This window comes from Anomaloglossus baeobatrachus, chromosome 6 (assembly GCF_048569485.1).
Source record: "Anomaloglossus baeobatrachus isolate aAnoBae1 chromosome 6, aAnoBae1.hap1, whole genome shotgun sequence".
Taxonomy (NCBI): Eukaryota; Metazoa; Chordata; class Amphibia; order Anura; family Aromobatidae; genus Anomaloglossus; species Anomaloglossus baeobatrachus.
Genome location: NC_134358.1, coordinates 429,309,120 through 429,334,520, shown reverse-complemented (window position 1 = coordinate 429,334,520; position 25,401 = coordinate 429,309,120). Strand labels below are relative to the sequence as shown.

At 47.7% G+C, this 25,401-nt stretch overlaps 1 protein-coding gene across 1 annotated transcript in view; it reads right to left on the bottom strand.

Moving 5' to 3' along the window:
• LOC142243951 (transmembrane channel-like protein 2) overlaps nucleotides 1-25,401 on the bottom strand; it is a 225,818-nt gene that overhangs the window by 69,515 nt on the left and 130,902 nt on the right. The gene's annotated exons all lie outside the window — the stretch shown is intronic.

Below are 25,401 nucleotides of genomic sequence, written 5' to 3'. Positions count from 1 at the left end.
TCTTCAAATATGTACCGTATATGTGCGTATGCCTGTACCCACGATCAGGACTTGCTGTGTCCTGGAGGCATCGGGTCCTGACCTGCGGGGCTGCAAGTCTCCTCCGCAGGAGACCGCAGCTGCCTGTGCCCATGATCAGGACTCGCTGTGTCCTGGAGGCAGCGGGTCCTGACCTGCGGGGCTACAAGTCTCCTCCGCAGGAGACCGCAGCTGCCTGTGCCCACGATCAGGATTCAGTGCGCTGCGGTCTCCTGCTGTGTTCTCCCTACGGAGGACGCATGCAACTGCAGCAAACAATTGATATGCTGCAGTCTGGAAAGACGCTCCGCAGGTCAGTGTTTGCTGCAGAAAAAACAAGCATAGTGGGCACGGGATTTCTAGAAATCCCTCCACTGTGCTTGTACTGTACAACGCAGCGTTTTGGACACAGCAAAAACACACTGCATCCAAAATGCTGCAAACACTGATCGTGGGCACGCAGCCTTAACCCCTTAACGACCGCGGGCCGTAAAATTACGTCCTAAATGACATAATCTTACTGCCCGCGGTCCTCCGGCGGCAGCATGCCGCGATCGGCACACATCTCAGCTGATTTTCACAGCTGAGATGTGTGCCTGCTAGGCACGAGCAGAATCGTTATCTGCTCGTGCCGATTAACCCCTTATAATGGCGCTGTCAATACATGACAGCGCCATTATAAGCGCAATCGCGGTAAAGTTTTACTTACCGCCGAAACCGGAAGTCACGTGACGCGATCACGTGACTCCCGATAGTTGTCATGGTAGTACAGGGTCATGTGATGACTCCTGTACTACACATGAATTGGTTTCACTTTCGCTGTGCCCGGGGCACAGCAAAAGAGAAAGACAGCGTATCTGCTGTTTACAGCCTTCCAGCTGTGATCAGCAGATACTGCAGAGCGATCTGAATGCTGATCGCAATAGCCCCCTAGGGGGACTAGTAAAATAAAAAAAAAAAGTAAAAAAATAAGTTTTAAAAAATTAAAAAAAAACAAAAAAACCTAAAAGTTCAAATCACCCCCCATTCGCCCCATTGAAAATTAAAGGGTTAAAAAAATAAAAAATATACACACATTTGGTATCGCCGCGTTCAGAAACGCCCGATCTATCAAAATATAAAATCAATTAATCTGATCAGTAAACGGCGTAGCGGCAAAAAAATTCCAAACGCCAAAACGACGTTTTTTTGTCGCCACAACTTTTGCGCAAAATGCAATAAGAGGCGATCAAAACGTAGCATCTGCGCAAAAATGGTACCGTTAAAAACGTCAGCTCGAGACGCAAAAAATAAGCCGTCATTGAGCCTAAGATCCCGAAAAATGAGAACGCTACGGGTCACGGAATATGGCGTAAAACGTGCGCCACTTTTTTCGGACAAACTTCCGATTTTTTTTTAACCCTTTATATAAAAGTAAACCTATACATGTTTGGTGTCTACGAACTCGCACTGACCTGAGGCATCACACCCATACATCAGTTTTACCATATAGTGAACACAGTGAATAAAATATCTCAAAAACCATAGTGCTATCGCACTTTTTTTGCAATTTTTCAGCATTTGGAATTTTTTTGCCATTTTCTAGTACACAATATGGTAAAACTGATGGTTTCATTTAAAAGTACAGCTCGTTCCGCAAAAAATGAGCCCTCACATGACCATATTGACTGAAAAATAAAAAAGTTACGTCTCTCAGAAAAAGAATGGCGAAAAAAAAAAACGGAAAGCGAAAAATCGGCCGGTCGTGAAAGGGTTACAATGTGATCAGCAGTGCTGAAAAGGATTGGATGTGGGCGTGACAGATTGCAAAATGGGTGTGGTTAGGGGCGTGTCCTAAAATTGCCGTGGCGCGCTGCACGCGCCGCAGACTTTGTCCCTCTTTCTCATCTTTAAATGTTGGGAGGTATGCGATATCGTTAATGGTGCTGGATGTGCGTCACTAACAACGTGACCCCGACGATAAAACATTAACGATATCGTAGCGTGTAAAGCCCCCTTTAGAGTGATACAAAGCATGGTACTTTCTTGTTTATAGGCTTAGTGTATGAAGAGTTCTGGAGAACTATACATAATGCTTTCTGTCTGCATCTAGAAATCTACACTTGCTGCAATTAGACTGCCATGGATTCACTGCATACTATTATCTGTAAACAAATAATTCACATCCTGCAGCAGACGCTTTACTCTCCAATTCTATTAAAATATTCATAGACAAACTCGACAATTGGAGGAAATGACAAACAAAATATATTTGCTACACTTGTAGATATTGCTGTTCAAGTTTTCTTCTACTTAGGAAAGAGAACAACAGTTAATAAAAGCTGCAGGAAAAAGCGTTCTGTTTTACAATAAGACAACAGGTTAATGAGAAATCCAAAACCAAGCCGAATGTTTAGAAAAATGAACAGGAGGTAAAAAACGTTATAGATCATTTCCATTGATTTCTGTGTAGTTCTCACCCACATTTCAAAAGATAAACTCAGCCATTGGGTAATTAGAGCGTCTGCGATAGGTTATTTACATTCTGGGATTAATCTCAGAACATGCTGGAATTAAAGGCACAAAAAAGAAAAAACAATTCTCTTAAAATGGATGGATAAAACTGGGCTTTGAATGTAGTTATGGCAAGAGACCCATACCACAGGTACGATGAGATGGACAAACTATTGATACAGCTGTGCAGAATGTTGTAAGGAGGCCACTTCTACCTCCAAAACAGGTGGAACTATGAAGGCACCATACACTGATTTTGCTCAGGGACCCTCTTCTATCTGTGTCCACTCCTGGTGCCAATGAAGCGATGGACTAAGTGCCCACAGGTATGCAGAGCAAGTCACGGGATCAGATAGATTGACGGATAAACCAGGGTGAATGTTTATTTACAGGGGATTACAAACGCAAGCTGCAGAGCAACTAAAGTAAAAGGAGTAAGGCGGTAAAACAACTCACAGTACAAATTATGCTTTTTAGCTGCAGTGACTGACCTGGTCGCCTCAACTATAACATCACACCATAGCCTTAACAACAGTATATTGATGTATAACGTAAAAGAATCCTGCTCTGTCCTCTTTCCTAACTGATCTCCCTTAAAGGGACCATGCGGCTACCGCACTCTGACTACAGAGGCCTAATAGTTCCCTGACCGCTGCACCCGGGCGTACACTCATAGCACTGTTCACAGTACCAATCTGTCGCGGGCGGGGATGAGGGTGTCAGCACACTACGCTCACCCCCTTCTGCTTGGGTCCGGCGGCTGCTGCTCAGTGGTGGCTCGAGCGGTGGGCCGGATCCCGGGGGTTTCTCGAGCGGCACTCCTCGCCCGTGAGTGAAAGGGGATTGTTGGGTGTGGGGATGATTATTGTCCGTGACGCCACCCACGGTTGTGGTGATTTCACCACCGCTGCTCTATACGGGGCTCCCGGGGATGGTGATGCGGAGCAGCCAGGTGTTGTGTTGCCCCTCCGTGGGTAGGGGTTGGTGATCCCGGGGCCCTGGTGATGGTGAGGGAGGTGCAGGGTCTGGTGGGCGCAGGGACGCGGGGGCAGCGCTGTGCCTTGCGGCACTGTGTTACTCACTCAGCCTGAGACGTGACACAGTTTGTACGGTAAACCAACGGCTGGATAGACGGTCCCACGGACGGCTGCACTTGCTCTCCCGGTAGGTGACGGTGATGTCCCTTTTCCTTGCACCTTGATGAACTGGTTGGTTGCGATGGGTCCCCACCGGTAACCCGCTCCCCGGCTTCAAGCTGGACCGGGGGAGCTCTACTCTTTGCCCGCAGGCGCTGGCCCTAAGAAACGGGTGCCTTGGCGGTGGCGGTGTCTCTTCTATACTGGCTGGGCTGTTGCCTTCAATCGGGTCTTTGTTGTTGGGGGATCTACGTCCCCTTCACTGACGGATTCGGCAAATTTGGCGACTCCTAGCCTTGCCGGGTCCGAGAGGCCCCTGCCCTGGTGCTGACTGTCCTTCGGAACACTGCTCCAGACCGCCGGGCACACAGCCAACGAGGTCCTTCCAGGAACTTCCAAACGGTCCCCCTCCAGACAGTCACCGCCGTTGCTGACCTTGCTGACCTGGCCCTACACAAAGCTGGACCCTTCAGGCTTTCCTTCTTTCTTGTCACCTCACTTGCTTTCCTCCTTTACCACTTTTCTACTTTCACTTTCACTTTCTTAACTCCTCTACTTAGCTCCTCACTCCTGCTCCTCCCTGAGCTGACTCCGTTCTGCCTGGTTTCTCCCGCCTCCAGAGCTGTGAGCTCCTCGGTGGGCGGAGCCAACCGCCTGGCCCACCCCCTGGTGTGCATCATCAGCCTCTGGAGGAAGGCAACAAGGATTTCTGGTTAGCTGTGGTGTTCCTACCTGGGATGTAAGGTGTGGTGGTGTGTGACCTGTGTCCCCTGGCTTGCCCAGGGCGACACAAATCCACTCTGAGGCTTGACGGTGTTGTGCACTTCACTCAGGGAGGACACTGAAGGACTTTTCTTCCCTCGATTCACTGGATAGCTGGGCTCATATAGGCGACGTCTTCTAGCAGGGCAGATGCTGACTCTCACAGGCATGTCTTCCTCTGGGCCTCCAGGAACTCTCTCTGTCTGTCACTTACTTCTTCCCGCACTATTCCTCGGGGCAGACCGAACAAACAGAAAACAGCAGGGGAGACGCAGGGCATGCCATTGTGTTCTGCAGAGGAGCCCCGTCTCTTAAAGCCACAGTACAGCAACGTCAACAGCAATGGTGTCAGATTTCATCTCTTCTTGGCTCCTAATGGCAGTCAGGCTACCTCTGGCGAGCGTATGGAGGGCTGTGCGGCCCTCCAAAGAAATGCCACCCCACACCATTACTGACCCACTGCCAAACCGGTCATGCTGAAGGATGTTGCAGGCAGCAGATTGCTCTCCACTGTATTTCCAGACTCTGTAGTGTCTGTCACATGTGCTCAGTGTGAACCTACTTTCATCTGTGAAGATCACAGGGCACCAGTGGCAAATTTGCCAATCCTGGTGTTCTGTGGAAAATGTCAAGCATCCTGCACGGTGTTGGGCACTGAGCTCAACCCCCATCTGTGGATGTTGGGCCCTCATGCCATCCTCATGGAGTCAGTTTCTAACCTTTTGTACAGACACATGCACATTTGTGGCCTGCTGGAGGTCATTTTGCAGGGCTCTGGCAGTGCTCCTCCTGTTCCTCCTTGCACAAAGGTGGAGGTAGCGGTCCTGCTGCTGGGTTGTTGCTCTCCTATGGCCCCCTCCACATCTCCTGGTGTACTGGCCTGTCTCCTGGTAGCGCCTCCATCCTCTGGACACTACGCTGACAGACACAGCAAACCTTCTTGCCACAGCTCACATTGATGGGCCATCCTGGATGAGCTGCCCTACCTGTACCACTTGTGTGGGTTGTAGAAACCGTCTCATGCTACCACGAATAGGAGAGCACAACCAACATTCAAAAGGGACCAAAACATGAGCCAAAAAGCATTGGTACTGAGATGTGGTCAGTGGTTCCCACCTGCAGAAACACTCCTTTATTGAGAGTGTCTTGAAAATTGCCAATAATTTCCATCTAATGTCTATTTCATTTACACAACAGCATGTGAGATTGATTGTCAGTCAGTGTTGCTTCCTAAGTGGACAGTTTGATTTCACAGAAGTTTAATTAACTTGGAGTTATATTCGGTTGGTTAAGTGTTCCCTTTAATTTTTTGAGCGGTGTATTTCCAAACAATACGTTACCTGTCAATGAAGATTAGTTACAGAATAAACTCTTTAAAGAGTATATTGTCTTCTTTACTAAACTCAGTCATTTTTCTCCGGTATACAGTATATGCACTATGTCACGTATATAGACTCTCTGATGTACATTTGAATAAAGAAATAAGTAATAGCTGGCCATTACTGATATTTCCTAAGAGAACACATTTGCCCTTTTACTTAAGCTAAAAGCTGATAAGTTAGGATAACAGAAAACAATTACATAGCAGCCAGAAAATATAATTATGGACGGTTATAAATAATTCATATCTGAATGGCATTTACGCTGGCTGTGGTGTCACTATAAATAAGGCCTTTGGGGAATAATATGAGAGTGTTAGAGAAGAAAATGCTGCTTTTCTAATTATAGTTCATTTGTTCATAGCAGGATAATTGGTAGATGACACAACATATAAGTGTAAAACAAAATAACATTTACTCCTATTCACATTAGTCACTCAAAACTGTAGAGAAAGTCACCCACACAAATGCCCCATAAGTAGAGAGGACTGAATTGTTTGAAATTCATATTCACCAGCTTCAGAAAATTGTTCTAAAAAATTTGGTTTGTCGTGAATTGCCCTGAAAAGACATGGATAATACGCTCAGGTGTCCTAGGACTGTATCCAACCTATTATAAGCTCTTTAACGCAAACCAAGGCTTAGAAATGACAAATTGACTGACGCATGGGATTTGCGTCTAAACTCACTGAGTGTCATGGCAGTGTACCACCCTGCGGGCTCGGATCCGTGCTCGTAGGGTGGGTGGTGGCTCGAGCCTCTCACGGACCCGGGGGTCACATCGCTCTACAAGGGAGTTGGCGCTACACGCAGGGACTAGACTGGGTGGTTCCACAACCGGGTCCGCGGTGGTTTGGGATGTAAGTTCGTGACGCCACCCACGGGTTGTGATGAATAGATGGACACCACTGCTGCCGTTAACTAGGCCTCCCGGGGACGGTGTTGCACAGCTTGCTGTTGACCCCTCCGTGGGTAGGGGAGCGATGGTCCCGGGGGCCCAAGGGAGATGCTGAGGCGTGGGAGCGGGTGCGTGTTGGGTGCTGATGCTGTGCGGTGCGCGGCCCCTAGGCACTGGTGTACTCACTATGACACAATACACTGGAGTCTCCGGTAAACCAAACTGGGTGATGAACGGAGCCCGCAGCCGCCTGCAGCTTCTCCCAGAATAGGTTGGTGGTTTCCGCCTTTCTCCTGCACCTCTTTGTATGAATGTTTGACTCCAATGCCTAAGCAACAGTAGCCCACTCCCCGACTGGTATATGCCATAAGAGCACGTTTGCAAGCAGACGCTGGCCCTTGGGGTCTCTATGCCTTGGCGGTGGCTTTACCCTGTATGGTTGGGCTGTTGGCTTCTAACAGGTCTTGTGTAGGATAGGTCCTTAAGTCCAGTCCTCAATCAGTTGATTTAACTCGGCCCTGTCGGTTCAGGGCTTTGTACTGGGTCTGAGTACCCCTCCAGGTGCTCCGGTTTCCAATCGGTTCCCCAGTTCGGTACCGGCGGGCCACCGCCTGACCCCGGTCCCTACGGTTCCACCGGCTGTAATCCCAGCTCCTGCAGGCGGCCACCACCGTCTGCCTCTAACTCAGACTCTGACACTCCACAGTATGCTTTCTCTGGTGCTTCTGAGTTGCACAGACACGCTAAGGCATCGACCAGCTGTGTGCTCATTAGGAATCTGTCTTGCCATGCCAAATATAGCTTTTGCTAAACCGGTCTGTGTGCTGTTGTGTTCCAGTAACTGGTGATTTACTGCATGTTACTTGGTGTGCTGTGGAATTCCTCCTGTTTTCTGGTTATTTCCTCCTTGCTCTTTATTTTCCTCCTTATAATTTGTTGTCTGATTACTCCAGGTGAGGATGCTGCATGATAGAGTTTTAATTTCCCCAGTTTGTCCATTTCTGTTGGCTCTACCACTCCTGTCCTGGTTCTTTCCTGGGGTGGGTGATAGGGGTATTAGATCAGGGCTGTCCAGGAGGAGGCCAAGGAAGGCAGCCCAGACATTTTCACAATTAGACATATCTCTGGGAATAGGGACAGCTAGGCCCTCCAAGGCTGAGGGCCAGTGTAGGAGTCCCAGTCCCCTGTTATCCCCTCACACCCCGTGACATTGACTTTGACATATATGGTTTAGGGTAAATTCGGTGATAACTAGAGATACACTAATCCAAAGTTTGGTGTTTGGTGTTCATACCAAACATAGACTTTGCAAAAAAACTTAGTTCAGGTGCTTTACGTATGCAAACCACTCGAGCGAGCATCAATGTACTCGGATACACTCGGTGCTCAGCCATGTGCGAGCCGCTTGCAGTGTGTCAGAGTTCCGGGATTTCCAGTTTTCTTTTGAAGGATCTTGCCCTTTGTTAACATGGAGTTTTCTGTTCTGTTGCCCTACTTCCTGTCCATCTGTTTAAAAGCCGCCCCTAAGCTTAGTCTAGTTGCCTGAGTATACTGCTTCCTGTGTACTCCTGCCCTACTGCTCTCATCTCCTGATTGCTGTTTGGATCCAGTTGAAACACCTGACACCAGCTCTGGACTTCACCTCTCATCCAACTGTGCTCGGACTCTGTCTGCCGTCTCTGGTCGGCACTTCTGCCCGGTCCCTTCCGTTCATATCCACCCTAGGACTCACATCACGTACGGACATTTTTTGGACTATATCTGTTGCCCTTTTTGTGTCCCGGTTGCTGCGCATTTAGGCCTTCTGGGGTGATTGCCGGACAGCCCCTGTATAGGGGTTCGCTCCTGGTGGTCTCCCTGGGGGAGTCCGGTGTGCAGCCCCGGGAATTCCCCTTTGCTCTGAACCCAGCAGGTATTTACTGTGTTTATGTTCCACTGTGTATATACTGTTCTGTGTGCATATTGCGGTTACATATTACTGTGTATATTTTGTTCTGTTTACATATTGCGGTTACTTATTATTGTGTATATTCTGTTCTGTGCACATTTTGCGGTTACATATTATAAAACGTCTTTTGCACCAAGAACTCGTCTCTGGTTGTTATTGCCCTAACGCAATCGAAATCCTCAGTACATACAATAGTATTACATTATACTCAGGCCAATAAGAGGATTTCGCTGGGGCAATGACTGAGACACGAGTAGATCAGCTTTTCTCCATGATTAACTCCTTGCAGCAGGAGATGGAGGCGGTGCAAACTAAGCTTAGAGATGTGGAGGTACAGCTGGGCCATGATCACCAGGTACTGGGTCCGGCTATTCAGGATTTGCAAGTCAGAGTGGAGGCTCAGGAAGCCACCCCCGCTACATCTGTATCAGCTCCCGGTATGCCTAGGTTACCCCCATTTCGTTTCAGTGGTGATCGAAGTCAGTTTCGTGGGTTTGTTAACCAGTGTATACTATTTTTTGATGTACATGCTGATTATTACCGTTCTGACCGGTCAAAAGTGTTATGTATAATCATGTTGTTAACCTCACGAGCACTGGCTTGGGCTAATCCTATGATAGAGAATCGTGATATCCGTTTAAATAACCTGGATGACTTTTTAACAGCAATGGCGCAAATGTTTGATGATCCTAATTGCCGTGCTACCGCTGAATCGGCTCTGCTTTCCTTACGTCAGGGAAAGCAGTCTGTCGTCGAATACGCCACTGAGTTCAAAAGGTTAGTGGTAGACACCGACTGGGGAAACAATGCACTATTGTCCGTTTTCAGAAAGGGTTTGTCCGGTACCATCAAGGACGAGTTAGCTCGTGCCGAATCTCCACGGGATTTTGAACTGTTTCTCCAACACTGTGTGCGTATCGATACCCGCTTGACGGAACGCCGACAGGAAAAATGGGCAGCTGTAAACCGGGTAACCAACTTTGCGTTTCCTTCTAGAGAACCCGCTCACAAGACGCCACGGGAGGCCGAGGATGTTCCTATGCAAGTGGACTCTCTACAAAAGCGAGAGACCAACGAACGTCGTGAACACCGGCTCCGTGAGCGTTTGTGTTTCTATTGTGGTCAATCGGACCATTTTCTGATTGACTGCCCAAAACGTCTAAATCGCCCGAATAAGGTACTGGCAGCAATGGCAGAGTGTGACAACACGGACGCAGAGTCCGATATCTCTGAGGCAAGTTTACACCTGGATGCGGTATTTCCCTTGACTTTGATGTCAACTTCACCTAAGGACTCAGAAGGGAAATACACCCATTGCTCGCTTCCCATTCAGATACGGTGGGAGGGACAGTTAATTCCTACATCTGCTATGATAGACTCTGGGGCAGGGGGAAATTTCATGGACTCTTCTTTTGCCAGGAAACACGGTATCCAGACTCAACAAAGATCCTCACCGGTTACCATGGAGACGGTAGACGGTTCTCCATTAGTTTCTGGACCAGTTGATCGGGAGACAGTACCCCTTGAATGTGTGATGAAACCAGGTCAGCAGGAGACCCTTGTTTTCATGTTGATTTCTTCTCCCCATTTTCCGATAATTTTAGGAATTCCTTGGCTGCGGTCTACAAATCCAGTCATCGATTGGGAGACTAAAGAAATATCCTTCCCACTCCAGAGTGGTCCGACCATTAGTCCAACTGTACCGGTTCCAGTAACACCGAATGCGGAGGGCACTGTACAGGTACCTGTTCTACCCCGGTTTATAATGACTTCGCTGATATACTGTATGTGACAAAAGAAAAGCAGATCGGCTTCCCCCGCATAGACCGTATGATTGTCCCATAGACTTACTCCCAGGGGCAGAGATCCCGTTTGGTCATGTCTATCCGTTGGCGGCACCTGAGTTACAAGCACTAAAAGATTACATCGATGAAAGCCTAGCCAAGGGATTTATTCGACCTTCTACCTCACCAGCAGGGGCACCCATCTTTTTCGTGAAAAAGAAAGAGGGGACTCTGAGACCTTGTATCGACTACCGCGAACTAAATAAGATAACCATCCGGAACCGGTATCCGTTACCGTTGATTCCCGAACTATTGGAGAGAGTACAACAGGCCAAAATATTTACTAAATTGGATCTCCGTGGGGCATCTACTCAGCATACGTCCCGGGGATGAGTGGAAAACAGCGTTCAGATGTCGGTATGGACATTATGAGTATCTAGTGATGCCTTTTGGACTTTGTAACGCCCCTGCGGCTTTCCAACACCTAGTCAACGATATTTTTAGGGATATAATGGACCAGTTCATGGTGATTTACCTGGATGATATCTTGATCTTTTCTGATTCCCTACAGGAACACCAGGAGCACGTCAAGACAGTACTTACCCGTCTGAGGGATAACCACCTGTATATTAAACTGGAGAAGTGCGAATTCCATTGCTCAAAGATACAATTTTTAGGATATGTCATCTCTCCTCAGGGACTGAACATGGAGTCTGGCAAGATACGGTCAATTCTAGACTGGCCGGAACCGGGAAACATCAAGGAGGTACAACGCTTTGTCGGTTTTGCTAACTTTTACAGACGCTTTATCCGCAACTTTTCAGAGATCGTCCGCCCTATCACTCTGTTAACCAAAAAAGGGCAGAAGTTTGTGTGGTCCGCCCAGGCCCGGGAAGCTCTCAATCGTCTCAAGGTTTGTTTTACCTCAGCACCAATACTAATACACCCGAATCCCGCACTCCCTTTTATTGTGGAAGTCGACGCTTCCGATTATGCATTAGGGGCTATCCTTTCACAAAGGACTGGGGACAAGAGTCTCTTGCACCCGTGTGCTTTCTTTTCTCGCCGGTTGTCCCCTGCAGAAAAGAACTATGAAGAACTATGACATTGCGGACAAGGAATTGTTGGCAATTATTTCAGCTTTTAAAGAATGGAGACACCACTTACAGGGAGCAGCGCAACAAGTGATAGTTCTCACAGACCATCGTAACCTAGAATTCCTTAAATCTGCCAGGTGCCTGTCTCCACGGCAAGCCCGTTGGAGCCTGTTCCTTAACCAGTTCAATTTTATCGTTACATACCGTCCAGGGTCACGTAATGGGAAACCCGATGCCTTGTCGCGAATCCACGCCATGGACTCCGTGCCTGGAACCCCGTCTCAGACGTGTTATCAGATGCCAATTTCGTTGGAGTAATCCAGGACTTGTGGAAGGATATCAAGCTGGCCTATGATGGTGACGTATTTCTTGCTGCCCCCCCGAATGATGTGACTCTTGTCCTTCGGAATGGTGTGTGGTTGAGAACTGTTACGTCTGAACGGGACTTGTAACATTTGTCAACAATGCACCGAATTTAACACGGAGGAATCAATTAAACGAGAATGAAATAGCAGGCAAAGAGCAGATATGTCAAGAATTTGAGAGGGCAAAATTTGTTAAACTGCTCAAGAAATGACCATTGTCTTTATATCAAATTCTGCTTCACAATTGTCAGCGAAAATAAATTCTAAAAAATTAATGCCCAAGTGGTAACCAAATCAAAAGTACGCAAGATTGTGAAAATGTGCCCAATTTCACATGAACAGGATTTAGATCAGATGGCTGTGTTTTTGGCAACGTGCTGTCTATATGTGCAAAACACAGCACACCAAACAATGTTAGTCTATTTGACTGTGCTTAGGTTAATTTGTTTATCAGACTGCTACAGTACTGCTGCATGATGCAAACAAGTGCACCATGCAGAGGAGCACATTGTGTCTTTCACAGCCACAATTTGAAGACATGACTGCCCCAATAGTTTCTATTTCTATGTCTGAACACACCATAAAAAAATAAATCATAAACTTAAAATTATGAAACCAAAAATTAATTTATACATCAAAAAATATTATACTGCTAAAAAAGGAAATTGTAAAAATATATATTTTTTATTATTATTATTATTGCACCATTTATTCCATGGTGCTTTACAAGTGAAAAAGGGTATACCTAAAAAGCAAGTACAACAATCATGAACATTGCAAAAACAGACTGGCATAGGAGGAGAGAGGACCCTGCGCGCGAGGGCTCACAGTCTACAGGGAATGGGTGATGGTACAATGGGTGAGGACAGAGCTGGTTGCGCAGTGGTGTACTGGACTGAGGGTTATTGTAGGTTGTAGGTTTATCGGAAGAGGTGGGTCTTCAGGCTCCTTTTGAAGGTTTCCACAGTAGGTGAAAGTCTGATATGCTGGGGTATAGCATTCAAGAGTATGGGGGAGGCGCAGGAGAAATCTTGTAAGTGATTGTGGGAAGAGGAGATAAGAAGGGCGTAGTGAAGAAGGTCTTGTGAGGATCTGAGATTGCGTGCAGGAGGCTAGGTCACAGAGCTATTGAGGATACAGGTTGTGGATGGCTTTGCATGTCATGTTTACTGTTTTGAACTGGAGTCTTTGGGCAATGGGAAGCCAGTGAAGGGATTGGCAGAGTGGCAAGGCCAGGGAATAGCGAGGGGAGAGGTGTATTAATTGGGCCGCAGAGTATAGGATTGATTGAAGGGGTGCAAGAGTGTTGGAAGGGAGGTCACAGAGCAGGAGGTTGCAGTAGTCGAGGCGGGAGATGATGAGGGCATGCACTTATGTTTTTGCTGATTCTTGGTTAAGGAATGCACAAATCCAGGAGATGAGTTTCTATTTGTATAATGCTAAATAAAACCAGTAAAGAACAAATTTCCATACTCCGATGACATTGCATATGTCGCGGGTGGGGAGGGGACGCTGCGCTCACCACGCTCAGGTCCGGCGCTGTGGCTGCTTCGCTTGCTGCTCGGTGGCTCAAGCGGTGGGCCAGATCCCGGGGACTCGAGCGGCGCTCCTCGCCCGTGAGTGAAAAGGGGAATGGTTTTGGGGATTTATTGTCCGTGACGCCTCCCACGGTTGTGGTGAGATTGTGACACCACCGCTGCTCTGGATGGGGATCCCGGGAGCGATGAAAGGGAGCAGCTTGGATGTTGTTTTTCCCCTCTGTGGGTAGGGGGTTTGGTAGTCCCGGGGCCCGGTGAGGGAGGAATGGCAGGCGAGTTACGGGGCCTGGTGAGGTGCGGGGGCTGTGCGGTGCCGCACGGCACAGTGGTACTCACTCAGCCAATGATGAATACAAAGTCTCCGGTAAAACAAACGGCTGGATGGACGAGTCCCACAGACGGCTGCGGTGGTTCTTCTCCCGGTAGGTTGGCGGTGACTGCCTTTCCCTGCACCTGTGTTATGCTCTCAGTTCTGGTGGCTTCCCACCGGTAACCCGCTCCCCAGCTTGGATGGATGCTGAGGGAGCCCCTTTTGCCCGCAGGCTCTGGCCCTGGGAACTGTAGCCTTGGCTGTGACTGTATTTTCCTTCACGGTTTGAGCTGTTGCCTTCAATCGGGTCTTGACTGCTGGGAAACCCCGGAGGTTCCCTTCGCTAACGGATTTGACCGGTTTTACGGCGACTCCTAGCCTGGTCGGGGTCCGTAGGCCCTGCCGAATGGTGCTGGCTTCTCTTCGCTCCCCGATCCGGTACCGGCGGGCCACCGCCCGTCCCCGGTCCTTACGGTTCACGTCAATCAGCCTCTCCTGCAGACGGTCACCACCGTCTGCCAACCTTGCTGTATGTGCCCGGGCCACGCACCCGGACACGGTCAGTCTGCTCCACTACCACTTCACTCCTCAAACTCAAAACTCAACTACTCCTTCCTTTTCCCGCCTCCAGGACTGTGAACTCCTCGGTGGGTGGGGCCAACTGCCTGACTCCACCCCCTGGTGTGGACATCAGCCCCTGGAGGGAGGCAACAAGGATTTTTGTTTGACCTAGATGTGCCTAGCCGGGGTGTGGGGTGTGTTGTTGCAGTACCTGTGACGTCCTGGCTTGTCCAGGGCGCCACACATAGAGCAGTCAGAAAAGTCTTAATAAATTACCTAAACCTCATGTTTAGTGATATTGGTTCTTATGCTGTCAGACGAGTGTAGTAAATTGGCAACATTTTATGCAACTTGTTCACAGGAATCTGTCGTCAAGTTTTTGCTATTTAATCTAAGAGCAGCACAATATAGGGCTAGAGAGCCTGATTACAGACATATGCAAGTTGCCTCTTTAGGCTATATGTCCACGGTAGAATGTACTTGCGGATTTTTCTGCATGAAAATCCGCGACTTTCGCGGCAAATCCGCACCTTATTTTTGCCGCGGATTTACCGCGAATTTGCCGCGGATTTTGATGCGGATTTTTTTCCCCATTCTATACCCAAAATCCGCAACAAAATCCGCAACAATAATTGACATGCTGCAGATTTTTCCGGATCAAAATCCGCGGCCAATTCGCCGCGGAAAAATCCGCAGCATGGACACAGCATTTCCAAAATGCCATTGAAATGGCTTGGAAGTGCCGCTGCTGCAGATTTTCGGAAAATCCGCGGCAAATCCGCGGCAAAATCCGCGCAAAATCCGCAGCGTGGGCACATAGACTTAGAGAGGAAGAGGACTTTAACTTTAGTGCCACCTATTGAAAGTAGCAATTCTAAAAGTCAATATCGACCCTTTAACAAGCCTTGCCATATGACTTATGATATATAAGCCAAACTACAATCTCAATTTGTAGACATTGTGTTTCAGGGTATTGGCCATCGTCAGTGCAAAGTATGAGATCTGGTTTGCCTAGGTGAGAGGTTAAGGCTTTGTGCGCATGGTGCGTGTTTTGATGAGTTTTTGCTGCATTTTTGGTGCACTTTGTTGCCCAAATCTGCATGTCTGTCCTTATGCCAGCAATGTCAAGGAGAATTCTGAGGTGCAGTGCGCACCTTGCTTTTTTCCTTGCCGTTTAGGGTGCAGAAAATTGTTGCTCCTTTTTTTCCTGCACTTTGTAGCCCTTCGAGCCAATGATTTCACAAAAAGAAAACGCATGGCACAAAAATGCACAAAAAAGCACACCAAAAAAAGCATGTTTTTGATGTATTTTCCTGCCACAAAGTGCAGTTTTTGGTGCAAAAAATGTCTGCACCAAAAACTTAGCGTGCACACATACCCTAAGGGGTAAGTTTTCTCCTTGTGGAGAAGTTCATTAAAGGGTCGAAATAGACTTTTAGAATTGCTACTTCCAATATGTGACACTAGAGTTAAAATTATATGCCTCTCTGCAGAGTAATTTCCAAATATCCCAGAGGAGCATGCAAGGCTTTTTAGTCTCCTCATACTCATGCTAGACCTAACATGTCACTTTTCCACAAGGAGAAATCTTACCACTTACTAGGGTGTGTGTTGTAGTTTTGATACAATTAGTGTTTTATCAGCAGGAGATTATCATTGCCTCACTTGCAGGTCAGTCAGGCTAATCTGTGTAAACTCACCCCTGATTAGCAGGTTGCTCACAATATACATTGTACTCAGGAAGCTGCCAGTCAGGGGTGTGGGTGAGGTTATACACAACCATTATGTCTTATGCCAGCTTTACACGTTGCAATTTCGCATACGATATCGTATGCGATTTGCAACGCCCCCATCGTATGTGTGGCACGTTCAATTTGTTGAACGTGCCACACAAACGATTAACCCCTGTCACACGTACTTACCTGTCCATACGACCTCGATGTGGGCGGCGAACGTCCACTTCCTCGAGTGGGAGGGACGTTCAGCGTCACATCGACGTCATGCAGCAGCCGGCCAATAGAAGCGGAGGGGCGGAGATGAGCGGGACGTAAACATTCCGCCCACCTCTTCCCTTCCCCATTGGCGGCTGGAGCCGTGGGACGCAGGTAAGATCTGTTCAATGTTCCCGGGGTGTCACACACTGCGATGTGTGCTGCCTCGGGAACATTACACAACCGCACGTTCAATTCATGAGGAATGAACGACGTGTATGCGATGAACGGATTTTCGTTCAATCGCAATCGCACGTACCTGTCACACACTACAATGTACCTTACAATGCCGGATGTGCGTCACTTACGACGTGACCCCGCCGACACATCGTAATATACAGTGCCTACAAGTAGTATTCAACCCCCTGCAGATTTAGCAGGTTTACACATTCGGAATTAACTTGGTATTGTGACATTTGGACTGTAGATCAGCCTGGAAGTGTGAAATGCACTGCAGCAAAAAAGAATGTTATTTCTTTTTTTTTTTTTAAATTGTGAAAAGTTTATTCAGAGTGTCATTTATTATTCAACCCCTCAATCCACCAGAATTCTGTTTGGTTCCCCTAAAGTATTAAGAAGTATTTCAGGCACAAAGAACAATGAGCTTCACATGTTTGGATTAATTATCTCTTTTTCCAGCCTTTTCTGACTAATTAAGACCCTCCCCAAACTTGTGAACAGCACTCATACTTGGTCAACATGGGAGAGACAAAGGAGCATTCCAAGGCCATCAGAGACAAGATCGTGGAGGGACACAAGGCTGGCAAGGGGTACAAAACCCTTTCCAAGGAGTTGGGCCTACCTGTCTCCACTGTTGGGAGCATCATCCGGAAGTGGAAGGCTTATGGAACTACTGTTAGCCTTCCACGGCCTGGACAGCCTTTGAAAGTTTCCACCCGTGCCGAGGCCAGGCTTGTCCAAAGAGTCAAGGCTAACCCAAGGACAACAAGGAAGGAGCTCCGGGAAAATCTCATGGCAGTGGGGACATTGGTTTCAGTCAATACCATAAGTTACGTACTCCACCGCAATGGTCTCCGTTCCAGACGAGCCCGTAAGGTACCTTTACTTTCAAAGCGTCATGTCAAGGCTCGTCTACATGACGTTTGCTCATGATCACTTGGAGGACTCTGAGACAGACTGGTTCAAGGTTCTCTGGTCTGATGAGACCAAGATCGAGATCTTTGGTGCCTACCACACACGTGACGTTTGGAGACTGGATGGCACTGCATACGACCCCAAGAATACCATCCCTACAGTCAAGCATGGTGGTGGCAGCATCATGCTGTGGGTCTGTTTCTCAGCCAAGGGGCCTGGCCATCTGGTCCGCATCCATGGGAAGATGGATAGCACAGCCTACCTGGATATTTTGGCCAAGAACCTCCGCTCCTCCATCAAGGATCTTAAGATGGGTCGTCATTTCATCTTGCAACAAGACAACAACCCAAAGCACACAGCCAAGAAAACCAAGGCCTGGTTCAAGAGGGAAAAAATCAAGGTGTTGCAGTGGCCTAGTCAGTCTCCTGACCTTAACCCAATTGAAAACTTGTGGAAGGAGCTCAAGATTAAAGTCCACATGAGACACCCAAAGAACCTAGATAACTTGGAGAAGATCTGCATGGAGGAGTGGGCCAAGATAACTCCAGAGACCTGTGCCGGCCTGATCAGGTCTTATAAAAGACGATTATTAGCTGTAATTGCAAACAAGGGTTATTCCACAAAATATTAAACCTAGGGGTTGAATAATAATTGACCCACACTTTTATGTTGAAAATTTATGAAAATTTAACTGAGCAACATAATTTGTTGGTTTGTAAGATTTATGCATCTGTTAATAAATCCTGCTCTTGTTTGAAGTTTGCAGGCTCTAACTTATTTGCATCTTATCAAACCTGCTAAATCTGCAGGGGGTTGAATACCACTTGTAGGCACTGTATATTGTAGTGTGTAAAGCCGGCTTTAGTTACCTCTACATCACACAATACAAGGATTTTATCAAATCTACACTAAGAAGTAAGTGATACATCCCCGAATCAGGCTTTCTTGCCCTATATTATGCTTCTCCCAGATTATATAGCAAAAACCTGCTCACAGATTCCTTTATTAATAATAATAATAATAATAATAATAATAATCATCATCATTTTTTTTCAATAGTGACAACATATTCCTCAGCACATTACAATTCAGATGTTACTTGTACAGAGAATAAGGACATAACAGTGACACAAATCAACAGATACCAAAAGATTGGAAGGTTGTGCTCACAACAGCTTACAAATCCCAAGTAAAACTACAGGGTCGGCCATAAGTATGGATACACCCTGATAAAATAGAAGTGGTTGCTGGTATCACCTTACCGTTTGTGGCATATTAGTACATGGGAGGGGCAAAACATTTGGGGCTGGATGGCGCCCATGGCGGCCATCTTTTTTATCTGGTTTATACATACTCATGGCCCTCCCAGGATGTATCCATACTTATGGCCCATCCTGTAGTTAGTCTAATAAAGCTATGCCTGACTGGGCATACCTTGTCACGGTGTGATGAATTTTTTGCTCTTTTGATCAAAATAGTGTCATCTAAGTACGCTATGTTATTTATCTGTACTATTACTATTTAATTACTTACTACAGGGTATTTTCTCATTGTTTTCATCCTTTGGATTGTCTACTAATGACCACAGTGTGAATGTGCACCTGAACATTGCACTTATACTAACGTGTTCCGACTCATTTCTTTGGTGCTAGTGTGACGCCCTGGCAAAATCAGGTAGTCACAGATGACTGTACCCCCCACCAAGGGTACAGGAATCACCTCCTCCTTGTGAATTTACACCACACGCCCCACACACGGGAACATCAGCCACAAATCCTAGTCACCCCACATGACACACAGGACACACCAATGGGCGGGATCAGGCAGATGGTAATGCCCACCTAGGGGTCTTGAGGTGACACGGGGTAAAAGCCAGTCAGTTTTGAGTTGAGTTCAGTGGAGTGGAGTGGAATTGAACTGAGGAGAGTTGGAGTGCAGAGTGGTCAGGGTTGGAGCCCTGGGACCATGGGAGGAGCCCAGATAGAGCAGACCGGCAGCCCAACGCGGAGGACAGGGTGTCCGCCAAGAACCCATTGAAGTCCCACGGGTCAGCGTGTGCGGGCAACGGCTCCCTCTGCGTCCAAAACTGCAAGGGAGCGGATTTCTCCCGTTCCATGCGGGGTTAATCCATACACCACAAAAACACGAGTGCAGGAGGAAGGGCCCCTACACTGCCAACCCGTGTGCGGGACCAGCACACCCCTCCAGAGGCAACCGGCATCCGGCCTTGGTTTACAATATGGACTTGGTGTGATTTCTATCTAATTGTGTGTACACCGGTGTCATCCGGTCCAACCTGCCGACAGCGCCCCAGCCCTACTCCTCACCCTCGCCGGCCCAAGAGGCAGCGCGCCACAGACAATTTCCCTTGTAAATACCCCCTCTTTCACTGTGTGTGTGGACGGGCGGTTGCGCGAACCCCGGGTTCGGTCACCACTCGAGCCCCAGACACGATCCCGGACCCGAGCAGCCCCGTTTGCCGCAGCGGAGGCGGCACCCGTCCGCGACAACACAATTTGGTGTCACGAACAGGATTCTTACCCCATCAGTGGATGCCGTGCGCCTTGCCTTGAAATCCGTGAAACGCTCCAAAATCTTGAACTGCCACCATCTTGCCCGCCATCTTTGGCGCTAAAACAACAACAGCGTCATTGTCTTCCCCGAAAAAGTCAAGAAGCCGAAGCCCCGCCGACTAAGAACGCGGGCGGAACTCAGTGACTCCCAGAGCCGGAAGTTGCAAAGGACAGTGGGTACTTTGTACATACACGAGGTGTCGTTCGCCCCTTTTTATGCTGTGCAGTTTATGTTTAAAGCTTTTTATGGGTAGGTGTTTAAAGGGAACCAAACATCAGGATTTTCGTGTATAAGCTGCAGCCAGTGCAGTACTGGCACTATCATGCACAGTGTGTACATACCATTAGGGTGCAGCTCGGGTGTTTAGGCAGTGAAATACAACTTTATAAAGTTTGAAATTTCGTGCACTTTTTGATTGACGTGTGCACCTCTGCAGATAATGTCCGGGCGGGTTATGCAGGAGTTCCCCGCCCCCCCACCAGCCTGTTCCTCCCTCTCTCCTGATGTCCGGGCGGGTTATGCATGTGTTCCCGCCCCCCCGCGCCGCCTGTTCCTCCCTCCCTCCCTCCCTCTGGCTGTATGTAAATATCTAATCTTCAGAAACATGGCGCCGGAGTGGGCCTCTGCGCATAGCGCTTATCTCCGGCGCCATGTTTCTGAAGCCCCCGCATTATACAACTTGGTGTCTGAGAGGGCGGCGCCACAGCGATGTCACACCGGCTGGTGTGTTGGCCCGGTGTCCTGGGGCGGCACGATACAGGAGCAGCAGGTAATCGCGTCCTCCGGTCAGCTGTTCTGTCCTGTTCTAATCGCGCGCGCTCCCGCGGTCACAACGGGCTGTGAAGAAACGAGGACGCATGCGCCGCCCTCTCAGACACCAAGTTGTGTAATGTGGGGGCTTCAGAAACATGGCGCCGGAGATAAGCGCTATGCGCAGAGGCCCACTCCGGCGCCATGTTTCTGAAGATTAGATATTTACATACAGCCAGAGGGAGGGAGGGAGGAACAGGCGGCGCGGGGGGGCGGGGAACACGTGCATAACCCGCCCGGACATCAGGAGAGAGGGAGGAACAGGCTGGTGGGGGGGCGGGGAACTCCTGCATAACCCGCCCAGACATTATCTGCAGAGGTGCACACGTCAATCAAAAAGTGCACGAAATTTCAAACTTTATAAAGTTGTATTTCACTGCCTAAACACCCGAGCTGCACCCTAATGGTATGTACACACTGTGCATGATAGTGCCAGTACTGCACTGGCTGCAGCTTATACACGAAAATCCTGATGTTTGGTTCCCTTTAAAATGTCTGGCCTGGGTCTTGCTCTGCCTCTATTTTGAGGCCTGCTGACGTGTTGGGGAGTTAATTACAAGACTTAGGGACCATCCTGATTGGGTACACAATGTTCTGGCTCAATTCTTTGGTTCTGCTGATTTTTCAGATGCAAATCCAAACTAAACTGATGGCAATGACTATAAACAAATAAAAAAGGTGGAAAACTTGATAAATGTGAGAAAAAGAAAGAAAAAATAACTCCAAAAGTCATAAAACATTTAATTAATAATGTCTCTATTTTTACAAAGCATATTGCAAAAGGGATATCATTCACCATTTTTTCCTAATATGACACAGAGGACCTCAATAACAAATAACTATATTTTTCTGTCCCTAAAAGGTCTCTGAAACACAGTTCTATGCTCATGTGACCAGATTTATCATCCAGAAAACCAAATGATAAATTACTGTATATAACACATAAAACAATAATATAATATTAATAGTGTTAGTACCGGGCGTTGCCCAGGATAGTAACTGGTTGTTTAATCTCTCCCACTCTCCCTCTCTGTCTTTCTCCCTCTCTCTCTCTGTCTCTGTCTGTCTCTCTGTCACTGTCTGCTTATCTCTCTCTATCTCTTTCTGTCTCTCTGTCTGTCTCTCCCTGTCTGTCTCTTTCTATCCATCTCTTTCTGTTTCTCTCTGTCTCTGTATGTCTTTCTCTCTTTGTCTCTGTCTGTTTCTCTGTATGCATCTTTCTGTCTGTCTTTCTCTCTCTATCTTAGTCTATCTCTCTCTGTCTCACTCTCTATCCATCTCTGGGAAAGATAAAGAGATTCTGTCTCTCTGGCTCTATCTCTGTCTGTATCTTTCCCTGTCTGCATCTCTCTCTGTGTGTCTCTCTCTCTGTCTGTTTATCTCTCTCTCGCTCTCGCAGTCTGTCTCTATCTCTTTGTCTGTCTCTTTCTGTCTGTCTTTCTCTCTCTCTCTGTTTCACTCTATCCATCTCTCTCTGTCTCTACCGGTCTCTCTGTCTCTCTGCCTCTCTCTGTTGCTTTCTGTCTCTTTCCCTGTCTGCCTCTCTCTCTGTCTGTCTCTGTCTGTCACTCTCTATCTCTCTGTCTCCCTGTGTCTCTGTCTGCCTCTCTTTGTCTCTTTCACTATCCATCCCTCAACCGATATATTAACTGACACATAAGCTTCTTATACTAAGAATGTCCTTCATTGCCAATAGCAAAAAATCAGAGATCCTATTAATGACCTGTAGCTACCAGCTCCATTGACTTTAATGTAAGCAGGTTTTTGGCTGAGTAACTGTAAAGCGTGGGGTTACATTTTACCCTATAAACATAGTCTATGATGTTCCCTGAGTCAAATTAGACCGCTGTGCAAAATTTTGTGAATGTAAACATGACAGTGCGGATTCCTTTAGCGAACATACACACACACAGACACACACACACACACACACACACACACACACACACTCAACTTTATATACAGTACATACCAAAAGTTTGGATACACCTCCTCATTCAAAGAGTTTTCTTTATTTTCATGACTCTAAAAATTGTAGATTCACATTGAAGGCATCAAAACTATGAATTAAAACATGTGGAATAAAATACTTAAAAAAGTGTGAAACAACTGAAAATTTGTCTTATATTCTAGGTTCTTCAAAGTAGCCACCTTTTGCTTTCATTACTACTTTGCACACTCTTGGCATTCTCATGATGAGCTTCAAGAGGTAGTCACTGGAAATGGTTTTCCAACAGTCTTGAAGGAGTTCCCAGAGATGCTTAGCACTTGTTCGCCCTTTTGCCTTCACTCTTCAGTCCAGCTCACCCCAAACCATCTCGATTGGGTTCAGGTCTGGTGACTGTGGAGACCAGGTGTAGACCAGGTGTAGACCAGTGTCATCTGGTGTAGCACCCCATCACTCTCCTTCTTAGTCAAATAGCCCTCACACAGCCTGGAGGTGTGTTTGGGGTCAATGTCCTGTTGAAAAATAAATTATAGTCCAACTAAACGCAAACCGGATGGAATAGCACGCCGCTGCAAGATGCTGTGGTAGCCATGCTGGTTCTGTATGCCTTCAATTTTGAATAAATCCCCAAAAGAGTCAGCAGAAAAGCACCCCCACACCATCACACCTCCTCCTCTATGCTTCATGGTGGGAACCAGGCATGTAGAGTCCATCCGTTCACCTTTTCTACAAAAACACGGTGGTTGGATCCTGTCACGCTCCCGGTGTCCCAGCACCGCTCCTTACCCACTGATCCAGCCTCAATGTCACAGCACCACTCCATACCCACTGATCCGGTCTTACCATCACAGCACTGCTCCTTACCCACTGATCCGGTCCACTTGCCCGCCGGTCGCGGCCGCTGCTCCCGCTCGTGCTCCCCTGCATCCTTTCCCAGGCCCCCTGTGTTTGCCTCTGGCTCCTAGGCTTCATGCATGTGCATTAGAGCGGGGTCGCGCTCACTCACCTTGTCTTATAGGCCCAGCATCCCTATAACAGGATATGGCTGATACAGGTGCAGGGTATATAAGACTTCCCTTTCCAGGTGGGCGGCGCCTGATCAACGTGTTTCTATTGCTAGGTGCTCAGGTCTCCTTGTGCTTTGTCTCGTTATTAACACTGGCTCGTCTGCAGAGTCCGTCCGCTGGTCCTGAATATTGGTTCTCCAGGAAGTGTCCCGGTGACCGTCTGCTGAGGATCCCGCCATCTTCCGTCAGCCTGCACCCGTCACTGATCCCCGACTCTACCTAGTACATCGCTCTGCACATCTCGTCTGGATCCAGATCCTGCCCGTTGTCTCTACTCGGCACCTGAACCCGGTTCCAGTCATCCGGCGTGCCTACGGTTTCCTTTGGACTCTTGCAGACTTCTATAGGACTTGGACTTCGTACCTCCCGTGTTCCGGCTACCGTGCATTTAGGCCCTATGGCGGGGTGACCGGACATTCCCTGTATAGGGGTTAGCTCCGGGTTGCCTCTCTGGGGGAGTCCGGTGCACGGCTCAGTGAATCCACATCCAGGATGTTACAGATCCAAAGATCTCAAATTTGGACTCTTCAGACCAAAGCACTAATTTCCACTGGTCTAATGTCCATTCCTTGTGTTCTTTAGGTCAAACAAGTCTCTTCTGCTTGTTGCCTGTCCTTAGCAGTGGTTTCCTAGCAGCTATTTTACCATGAAAGCCTGCTGCACAAAGTCTCCTCTTAGGCCGGGGCCACACGGGGACTACTGCGATCCCCTTGCATGAGACTCGGCTCGTGCTGGCAGTACAGCAGAGCCGAGTCTCATGCTTGTGTCCTTGCAACTGAGGTCCGTTCGTGCGAGCAGACCTCAGCTGCGGGGGGCGGGCCGGCACTCAGGAGGGGAGGGAGGGATTTCTCTCCCTCTCGCCTGTGTAGCCGGCTATAGACATTCTCGCTCTGCACGCACGGTACACCGGTGTACCGCGAGTGCAGTGCGATTTTTCTCTCGCCCCATTCACTTGAATGGGTGCGAGAGAAAGAGTCTCGGATTACAATCGCAGCATGCTGCGATTGTTTTCTCGGTCCGATTAGGGCTGAGAAAATAATCGCTCATGTGTGCTGTCACACAGGCTAGAATTGGTCCGAGGGGAATGCAATGTTTTATCGCACTCCACTCGCACCGATTTTCTCGCCGTGTGGCTTAGGCCTAACAGTTGTTCTAGAGATGAGAAGGTGTGTCCTAACGTTTGGTCTGTATACTGTATTACATTATTAAAATAATATTTGTGGCATACAATCTATAGCAGTTTCTAGTATCCTTAATAGTAAGTTAAGTTAATTAATCAGAAACATTGAAAATACGAAGCGTCCGATATACGGTGCCAGAAAGACCATATGGAATTTGAAATCTGTGGTAATTGTTATGAAGCAACATACCCATTTTAAACAGTGTGGCTACTTAAATTTTTGCACATGTTGGCAAGTATTTTCTGAAATGTTTTTATTGCTCTGTTGTATACCAACATTAAAAATGCATTTAGCCTCTTCTGGGATGAAGACCACTGGAATACTAATGCTACTTATTAAAGTTTCTTTTTCCTTTGTCTGTCATTTTTCTTTATGCCTTTATCTTAGAGCAAGACTAGTGTTTCTGCTGCCCTGTAAGCTAGACAGAGTCATAATTAGAGTAAGAC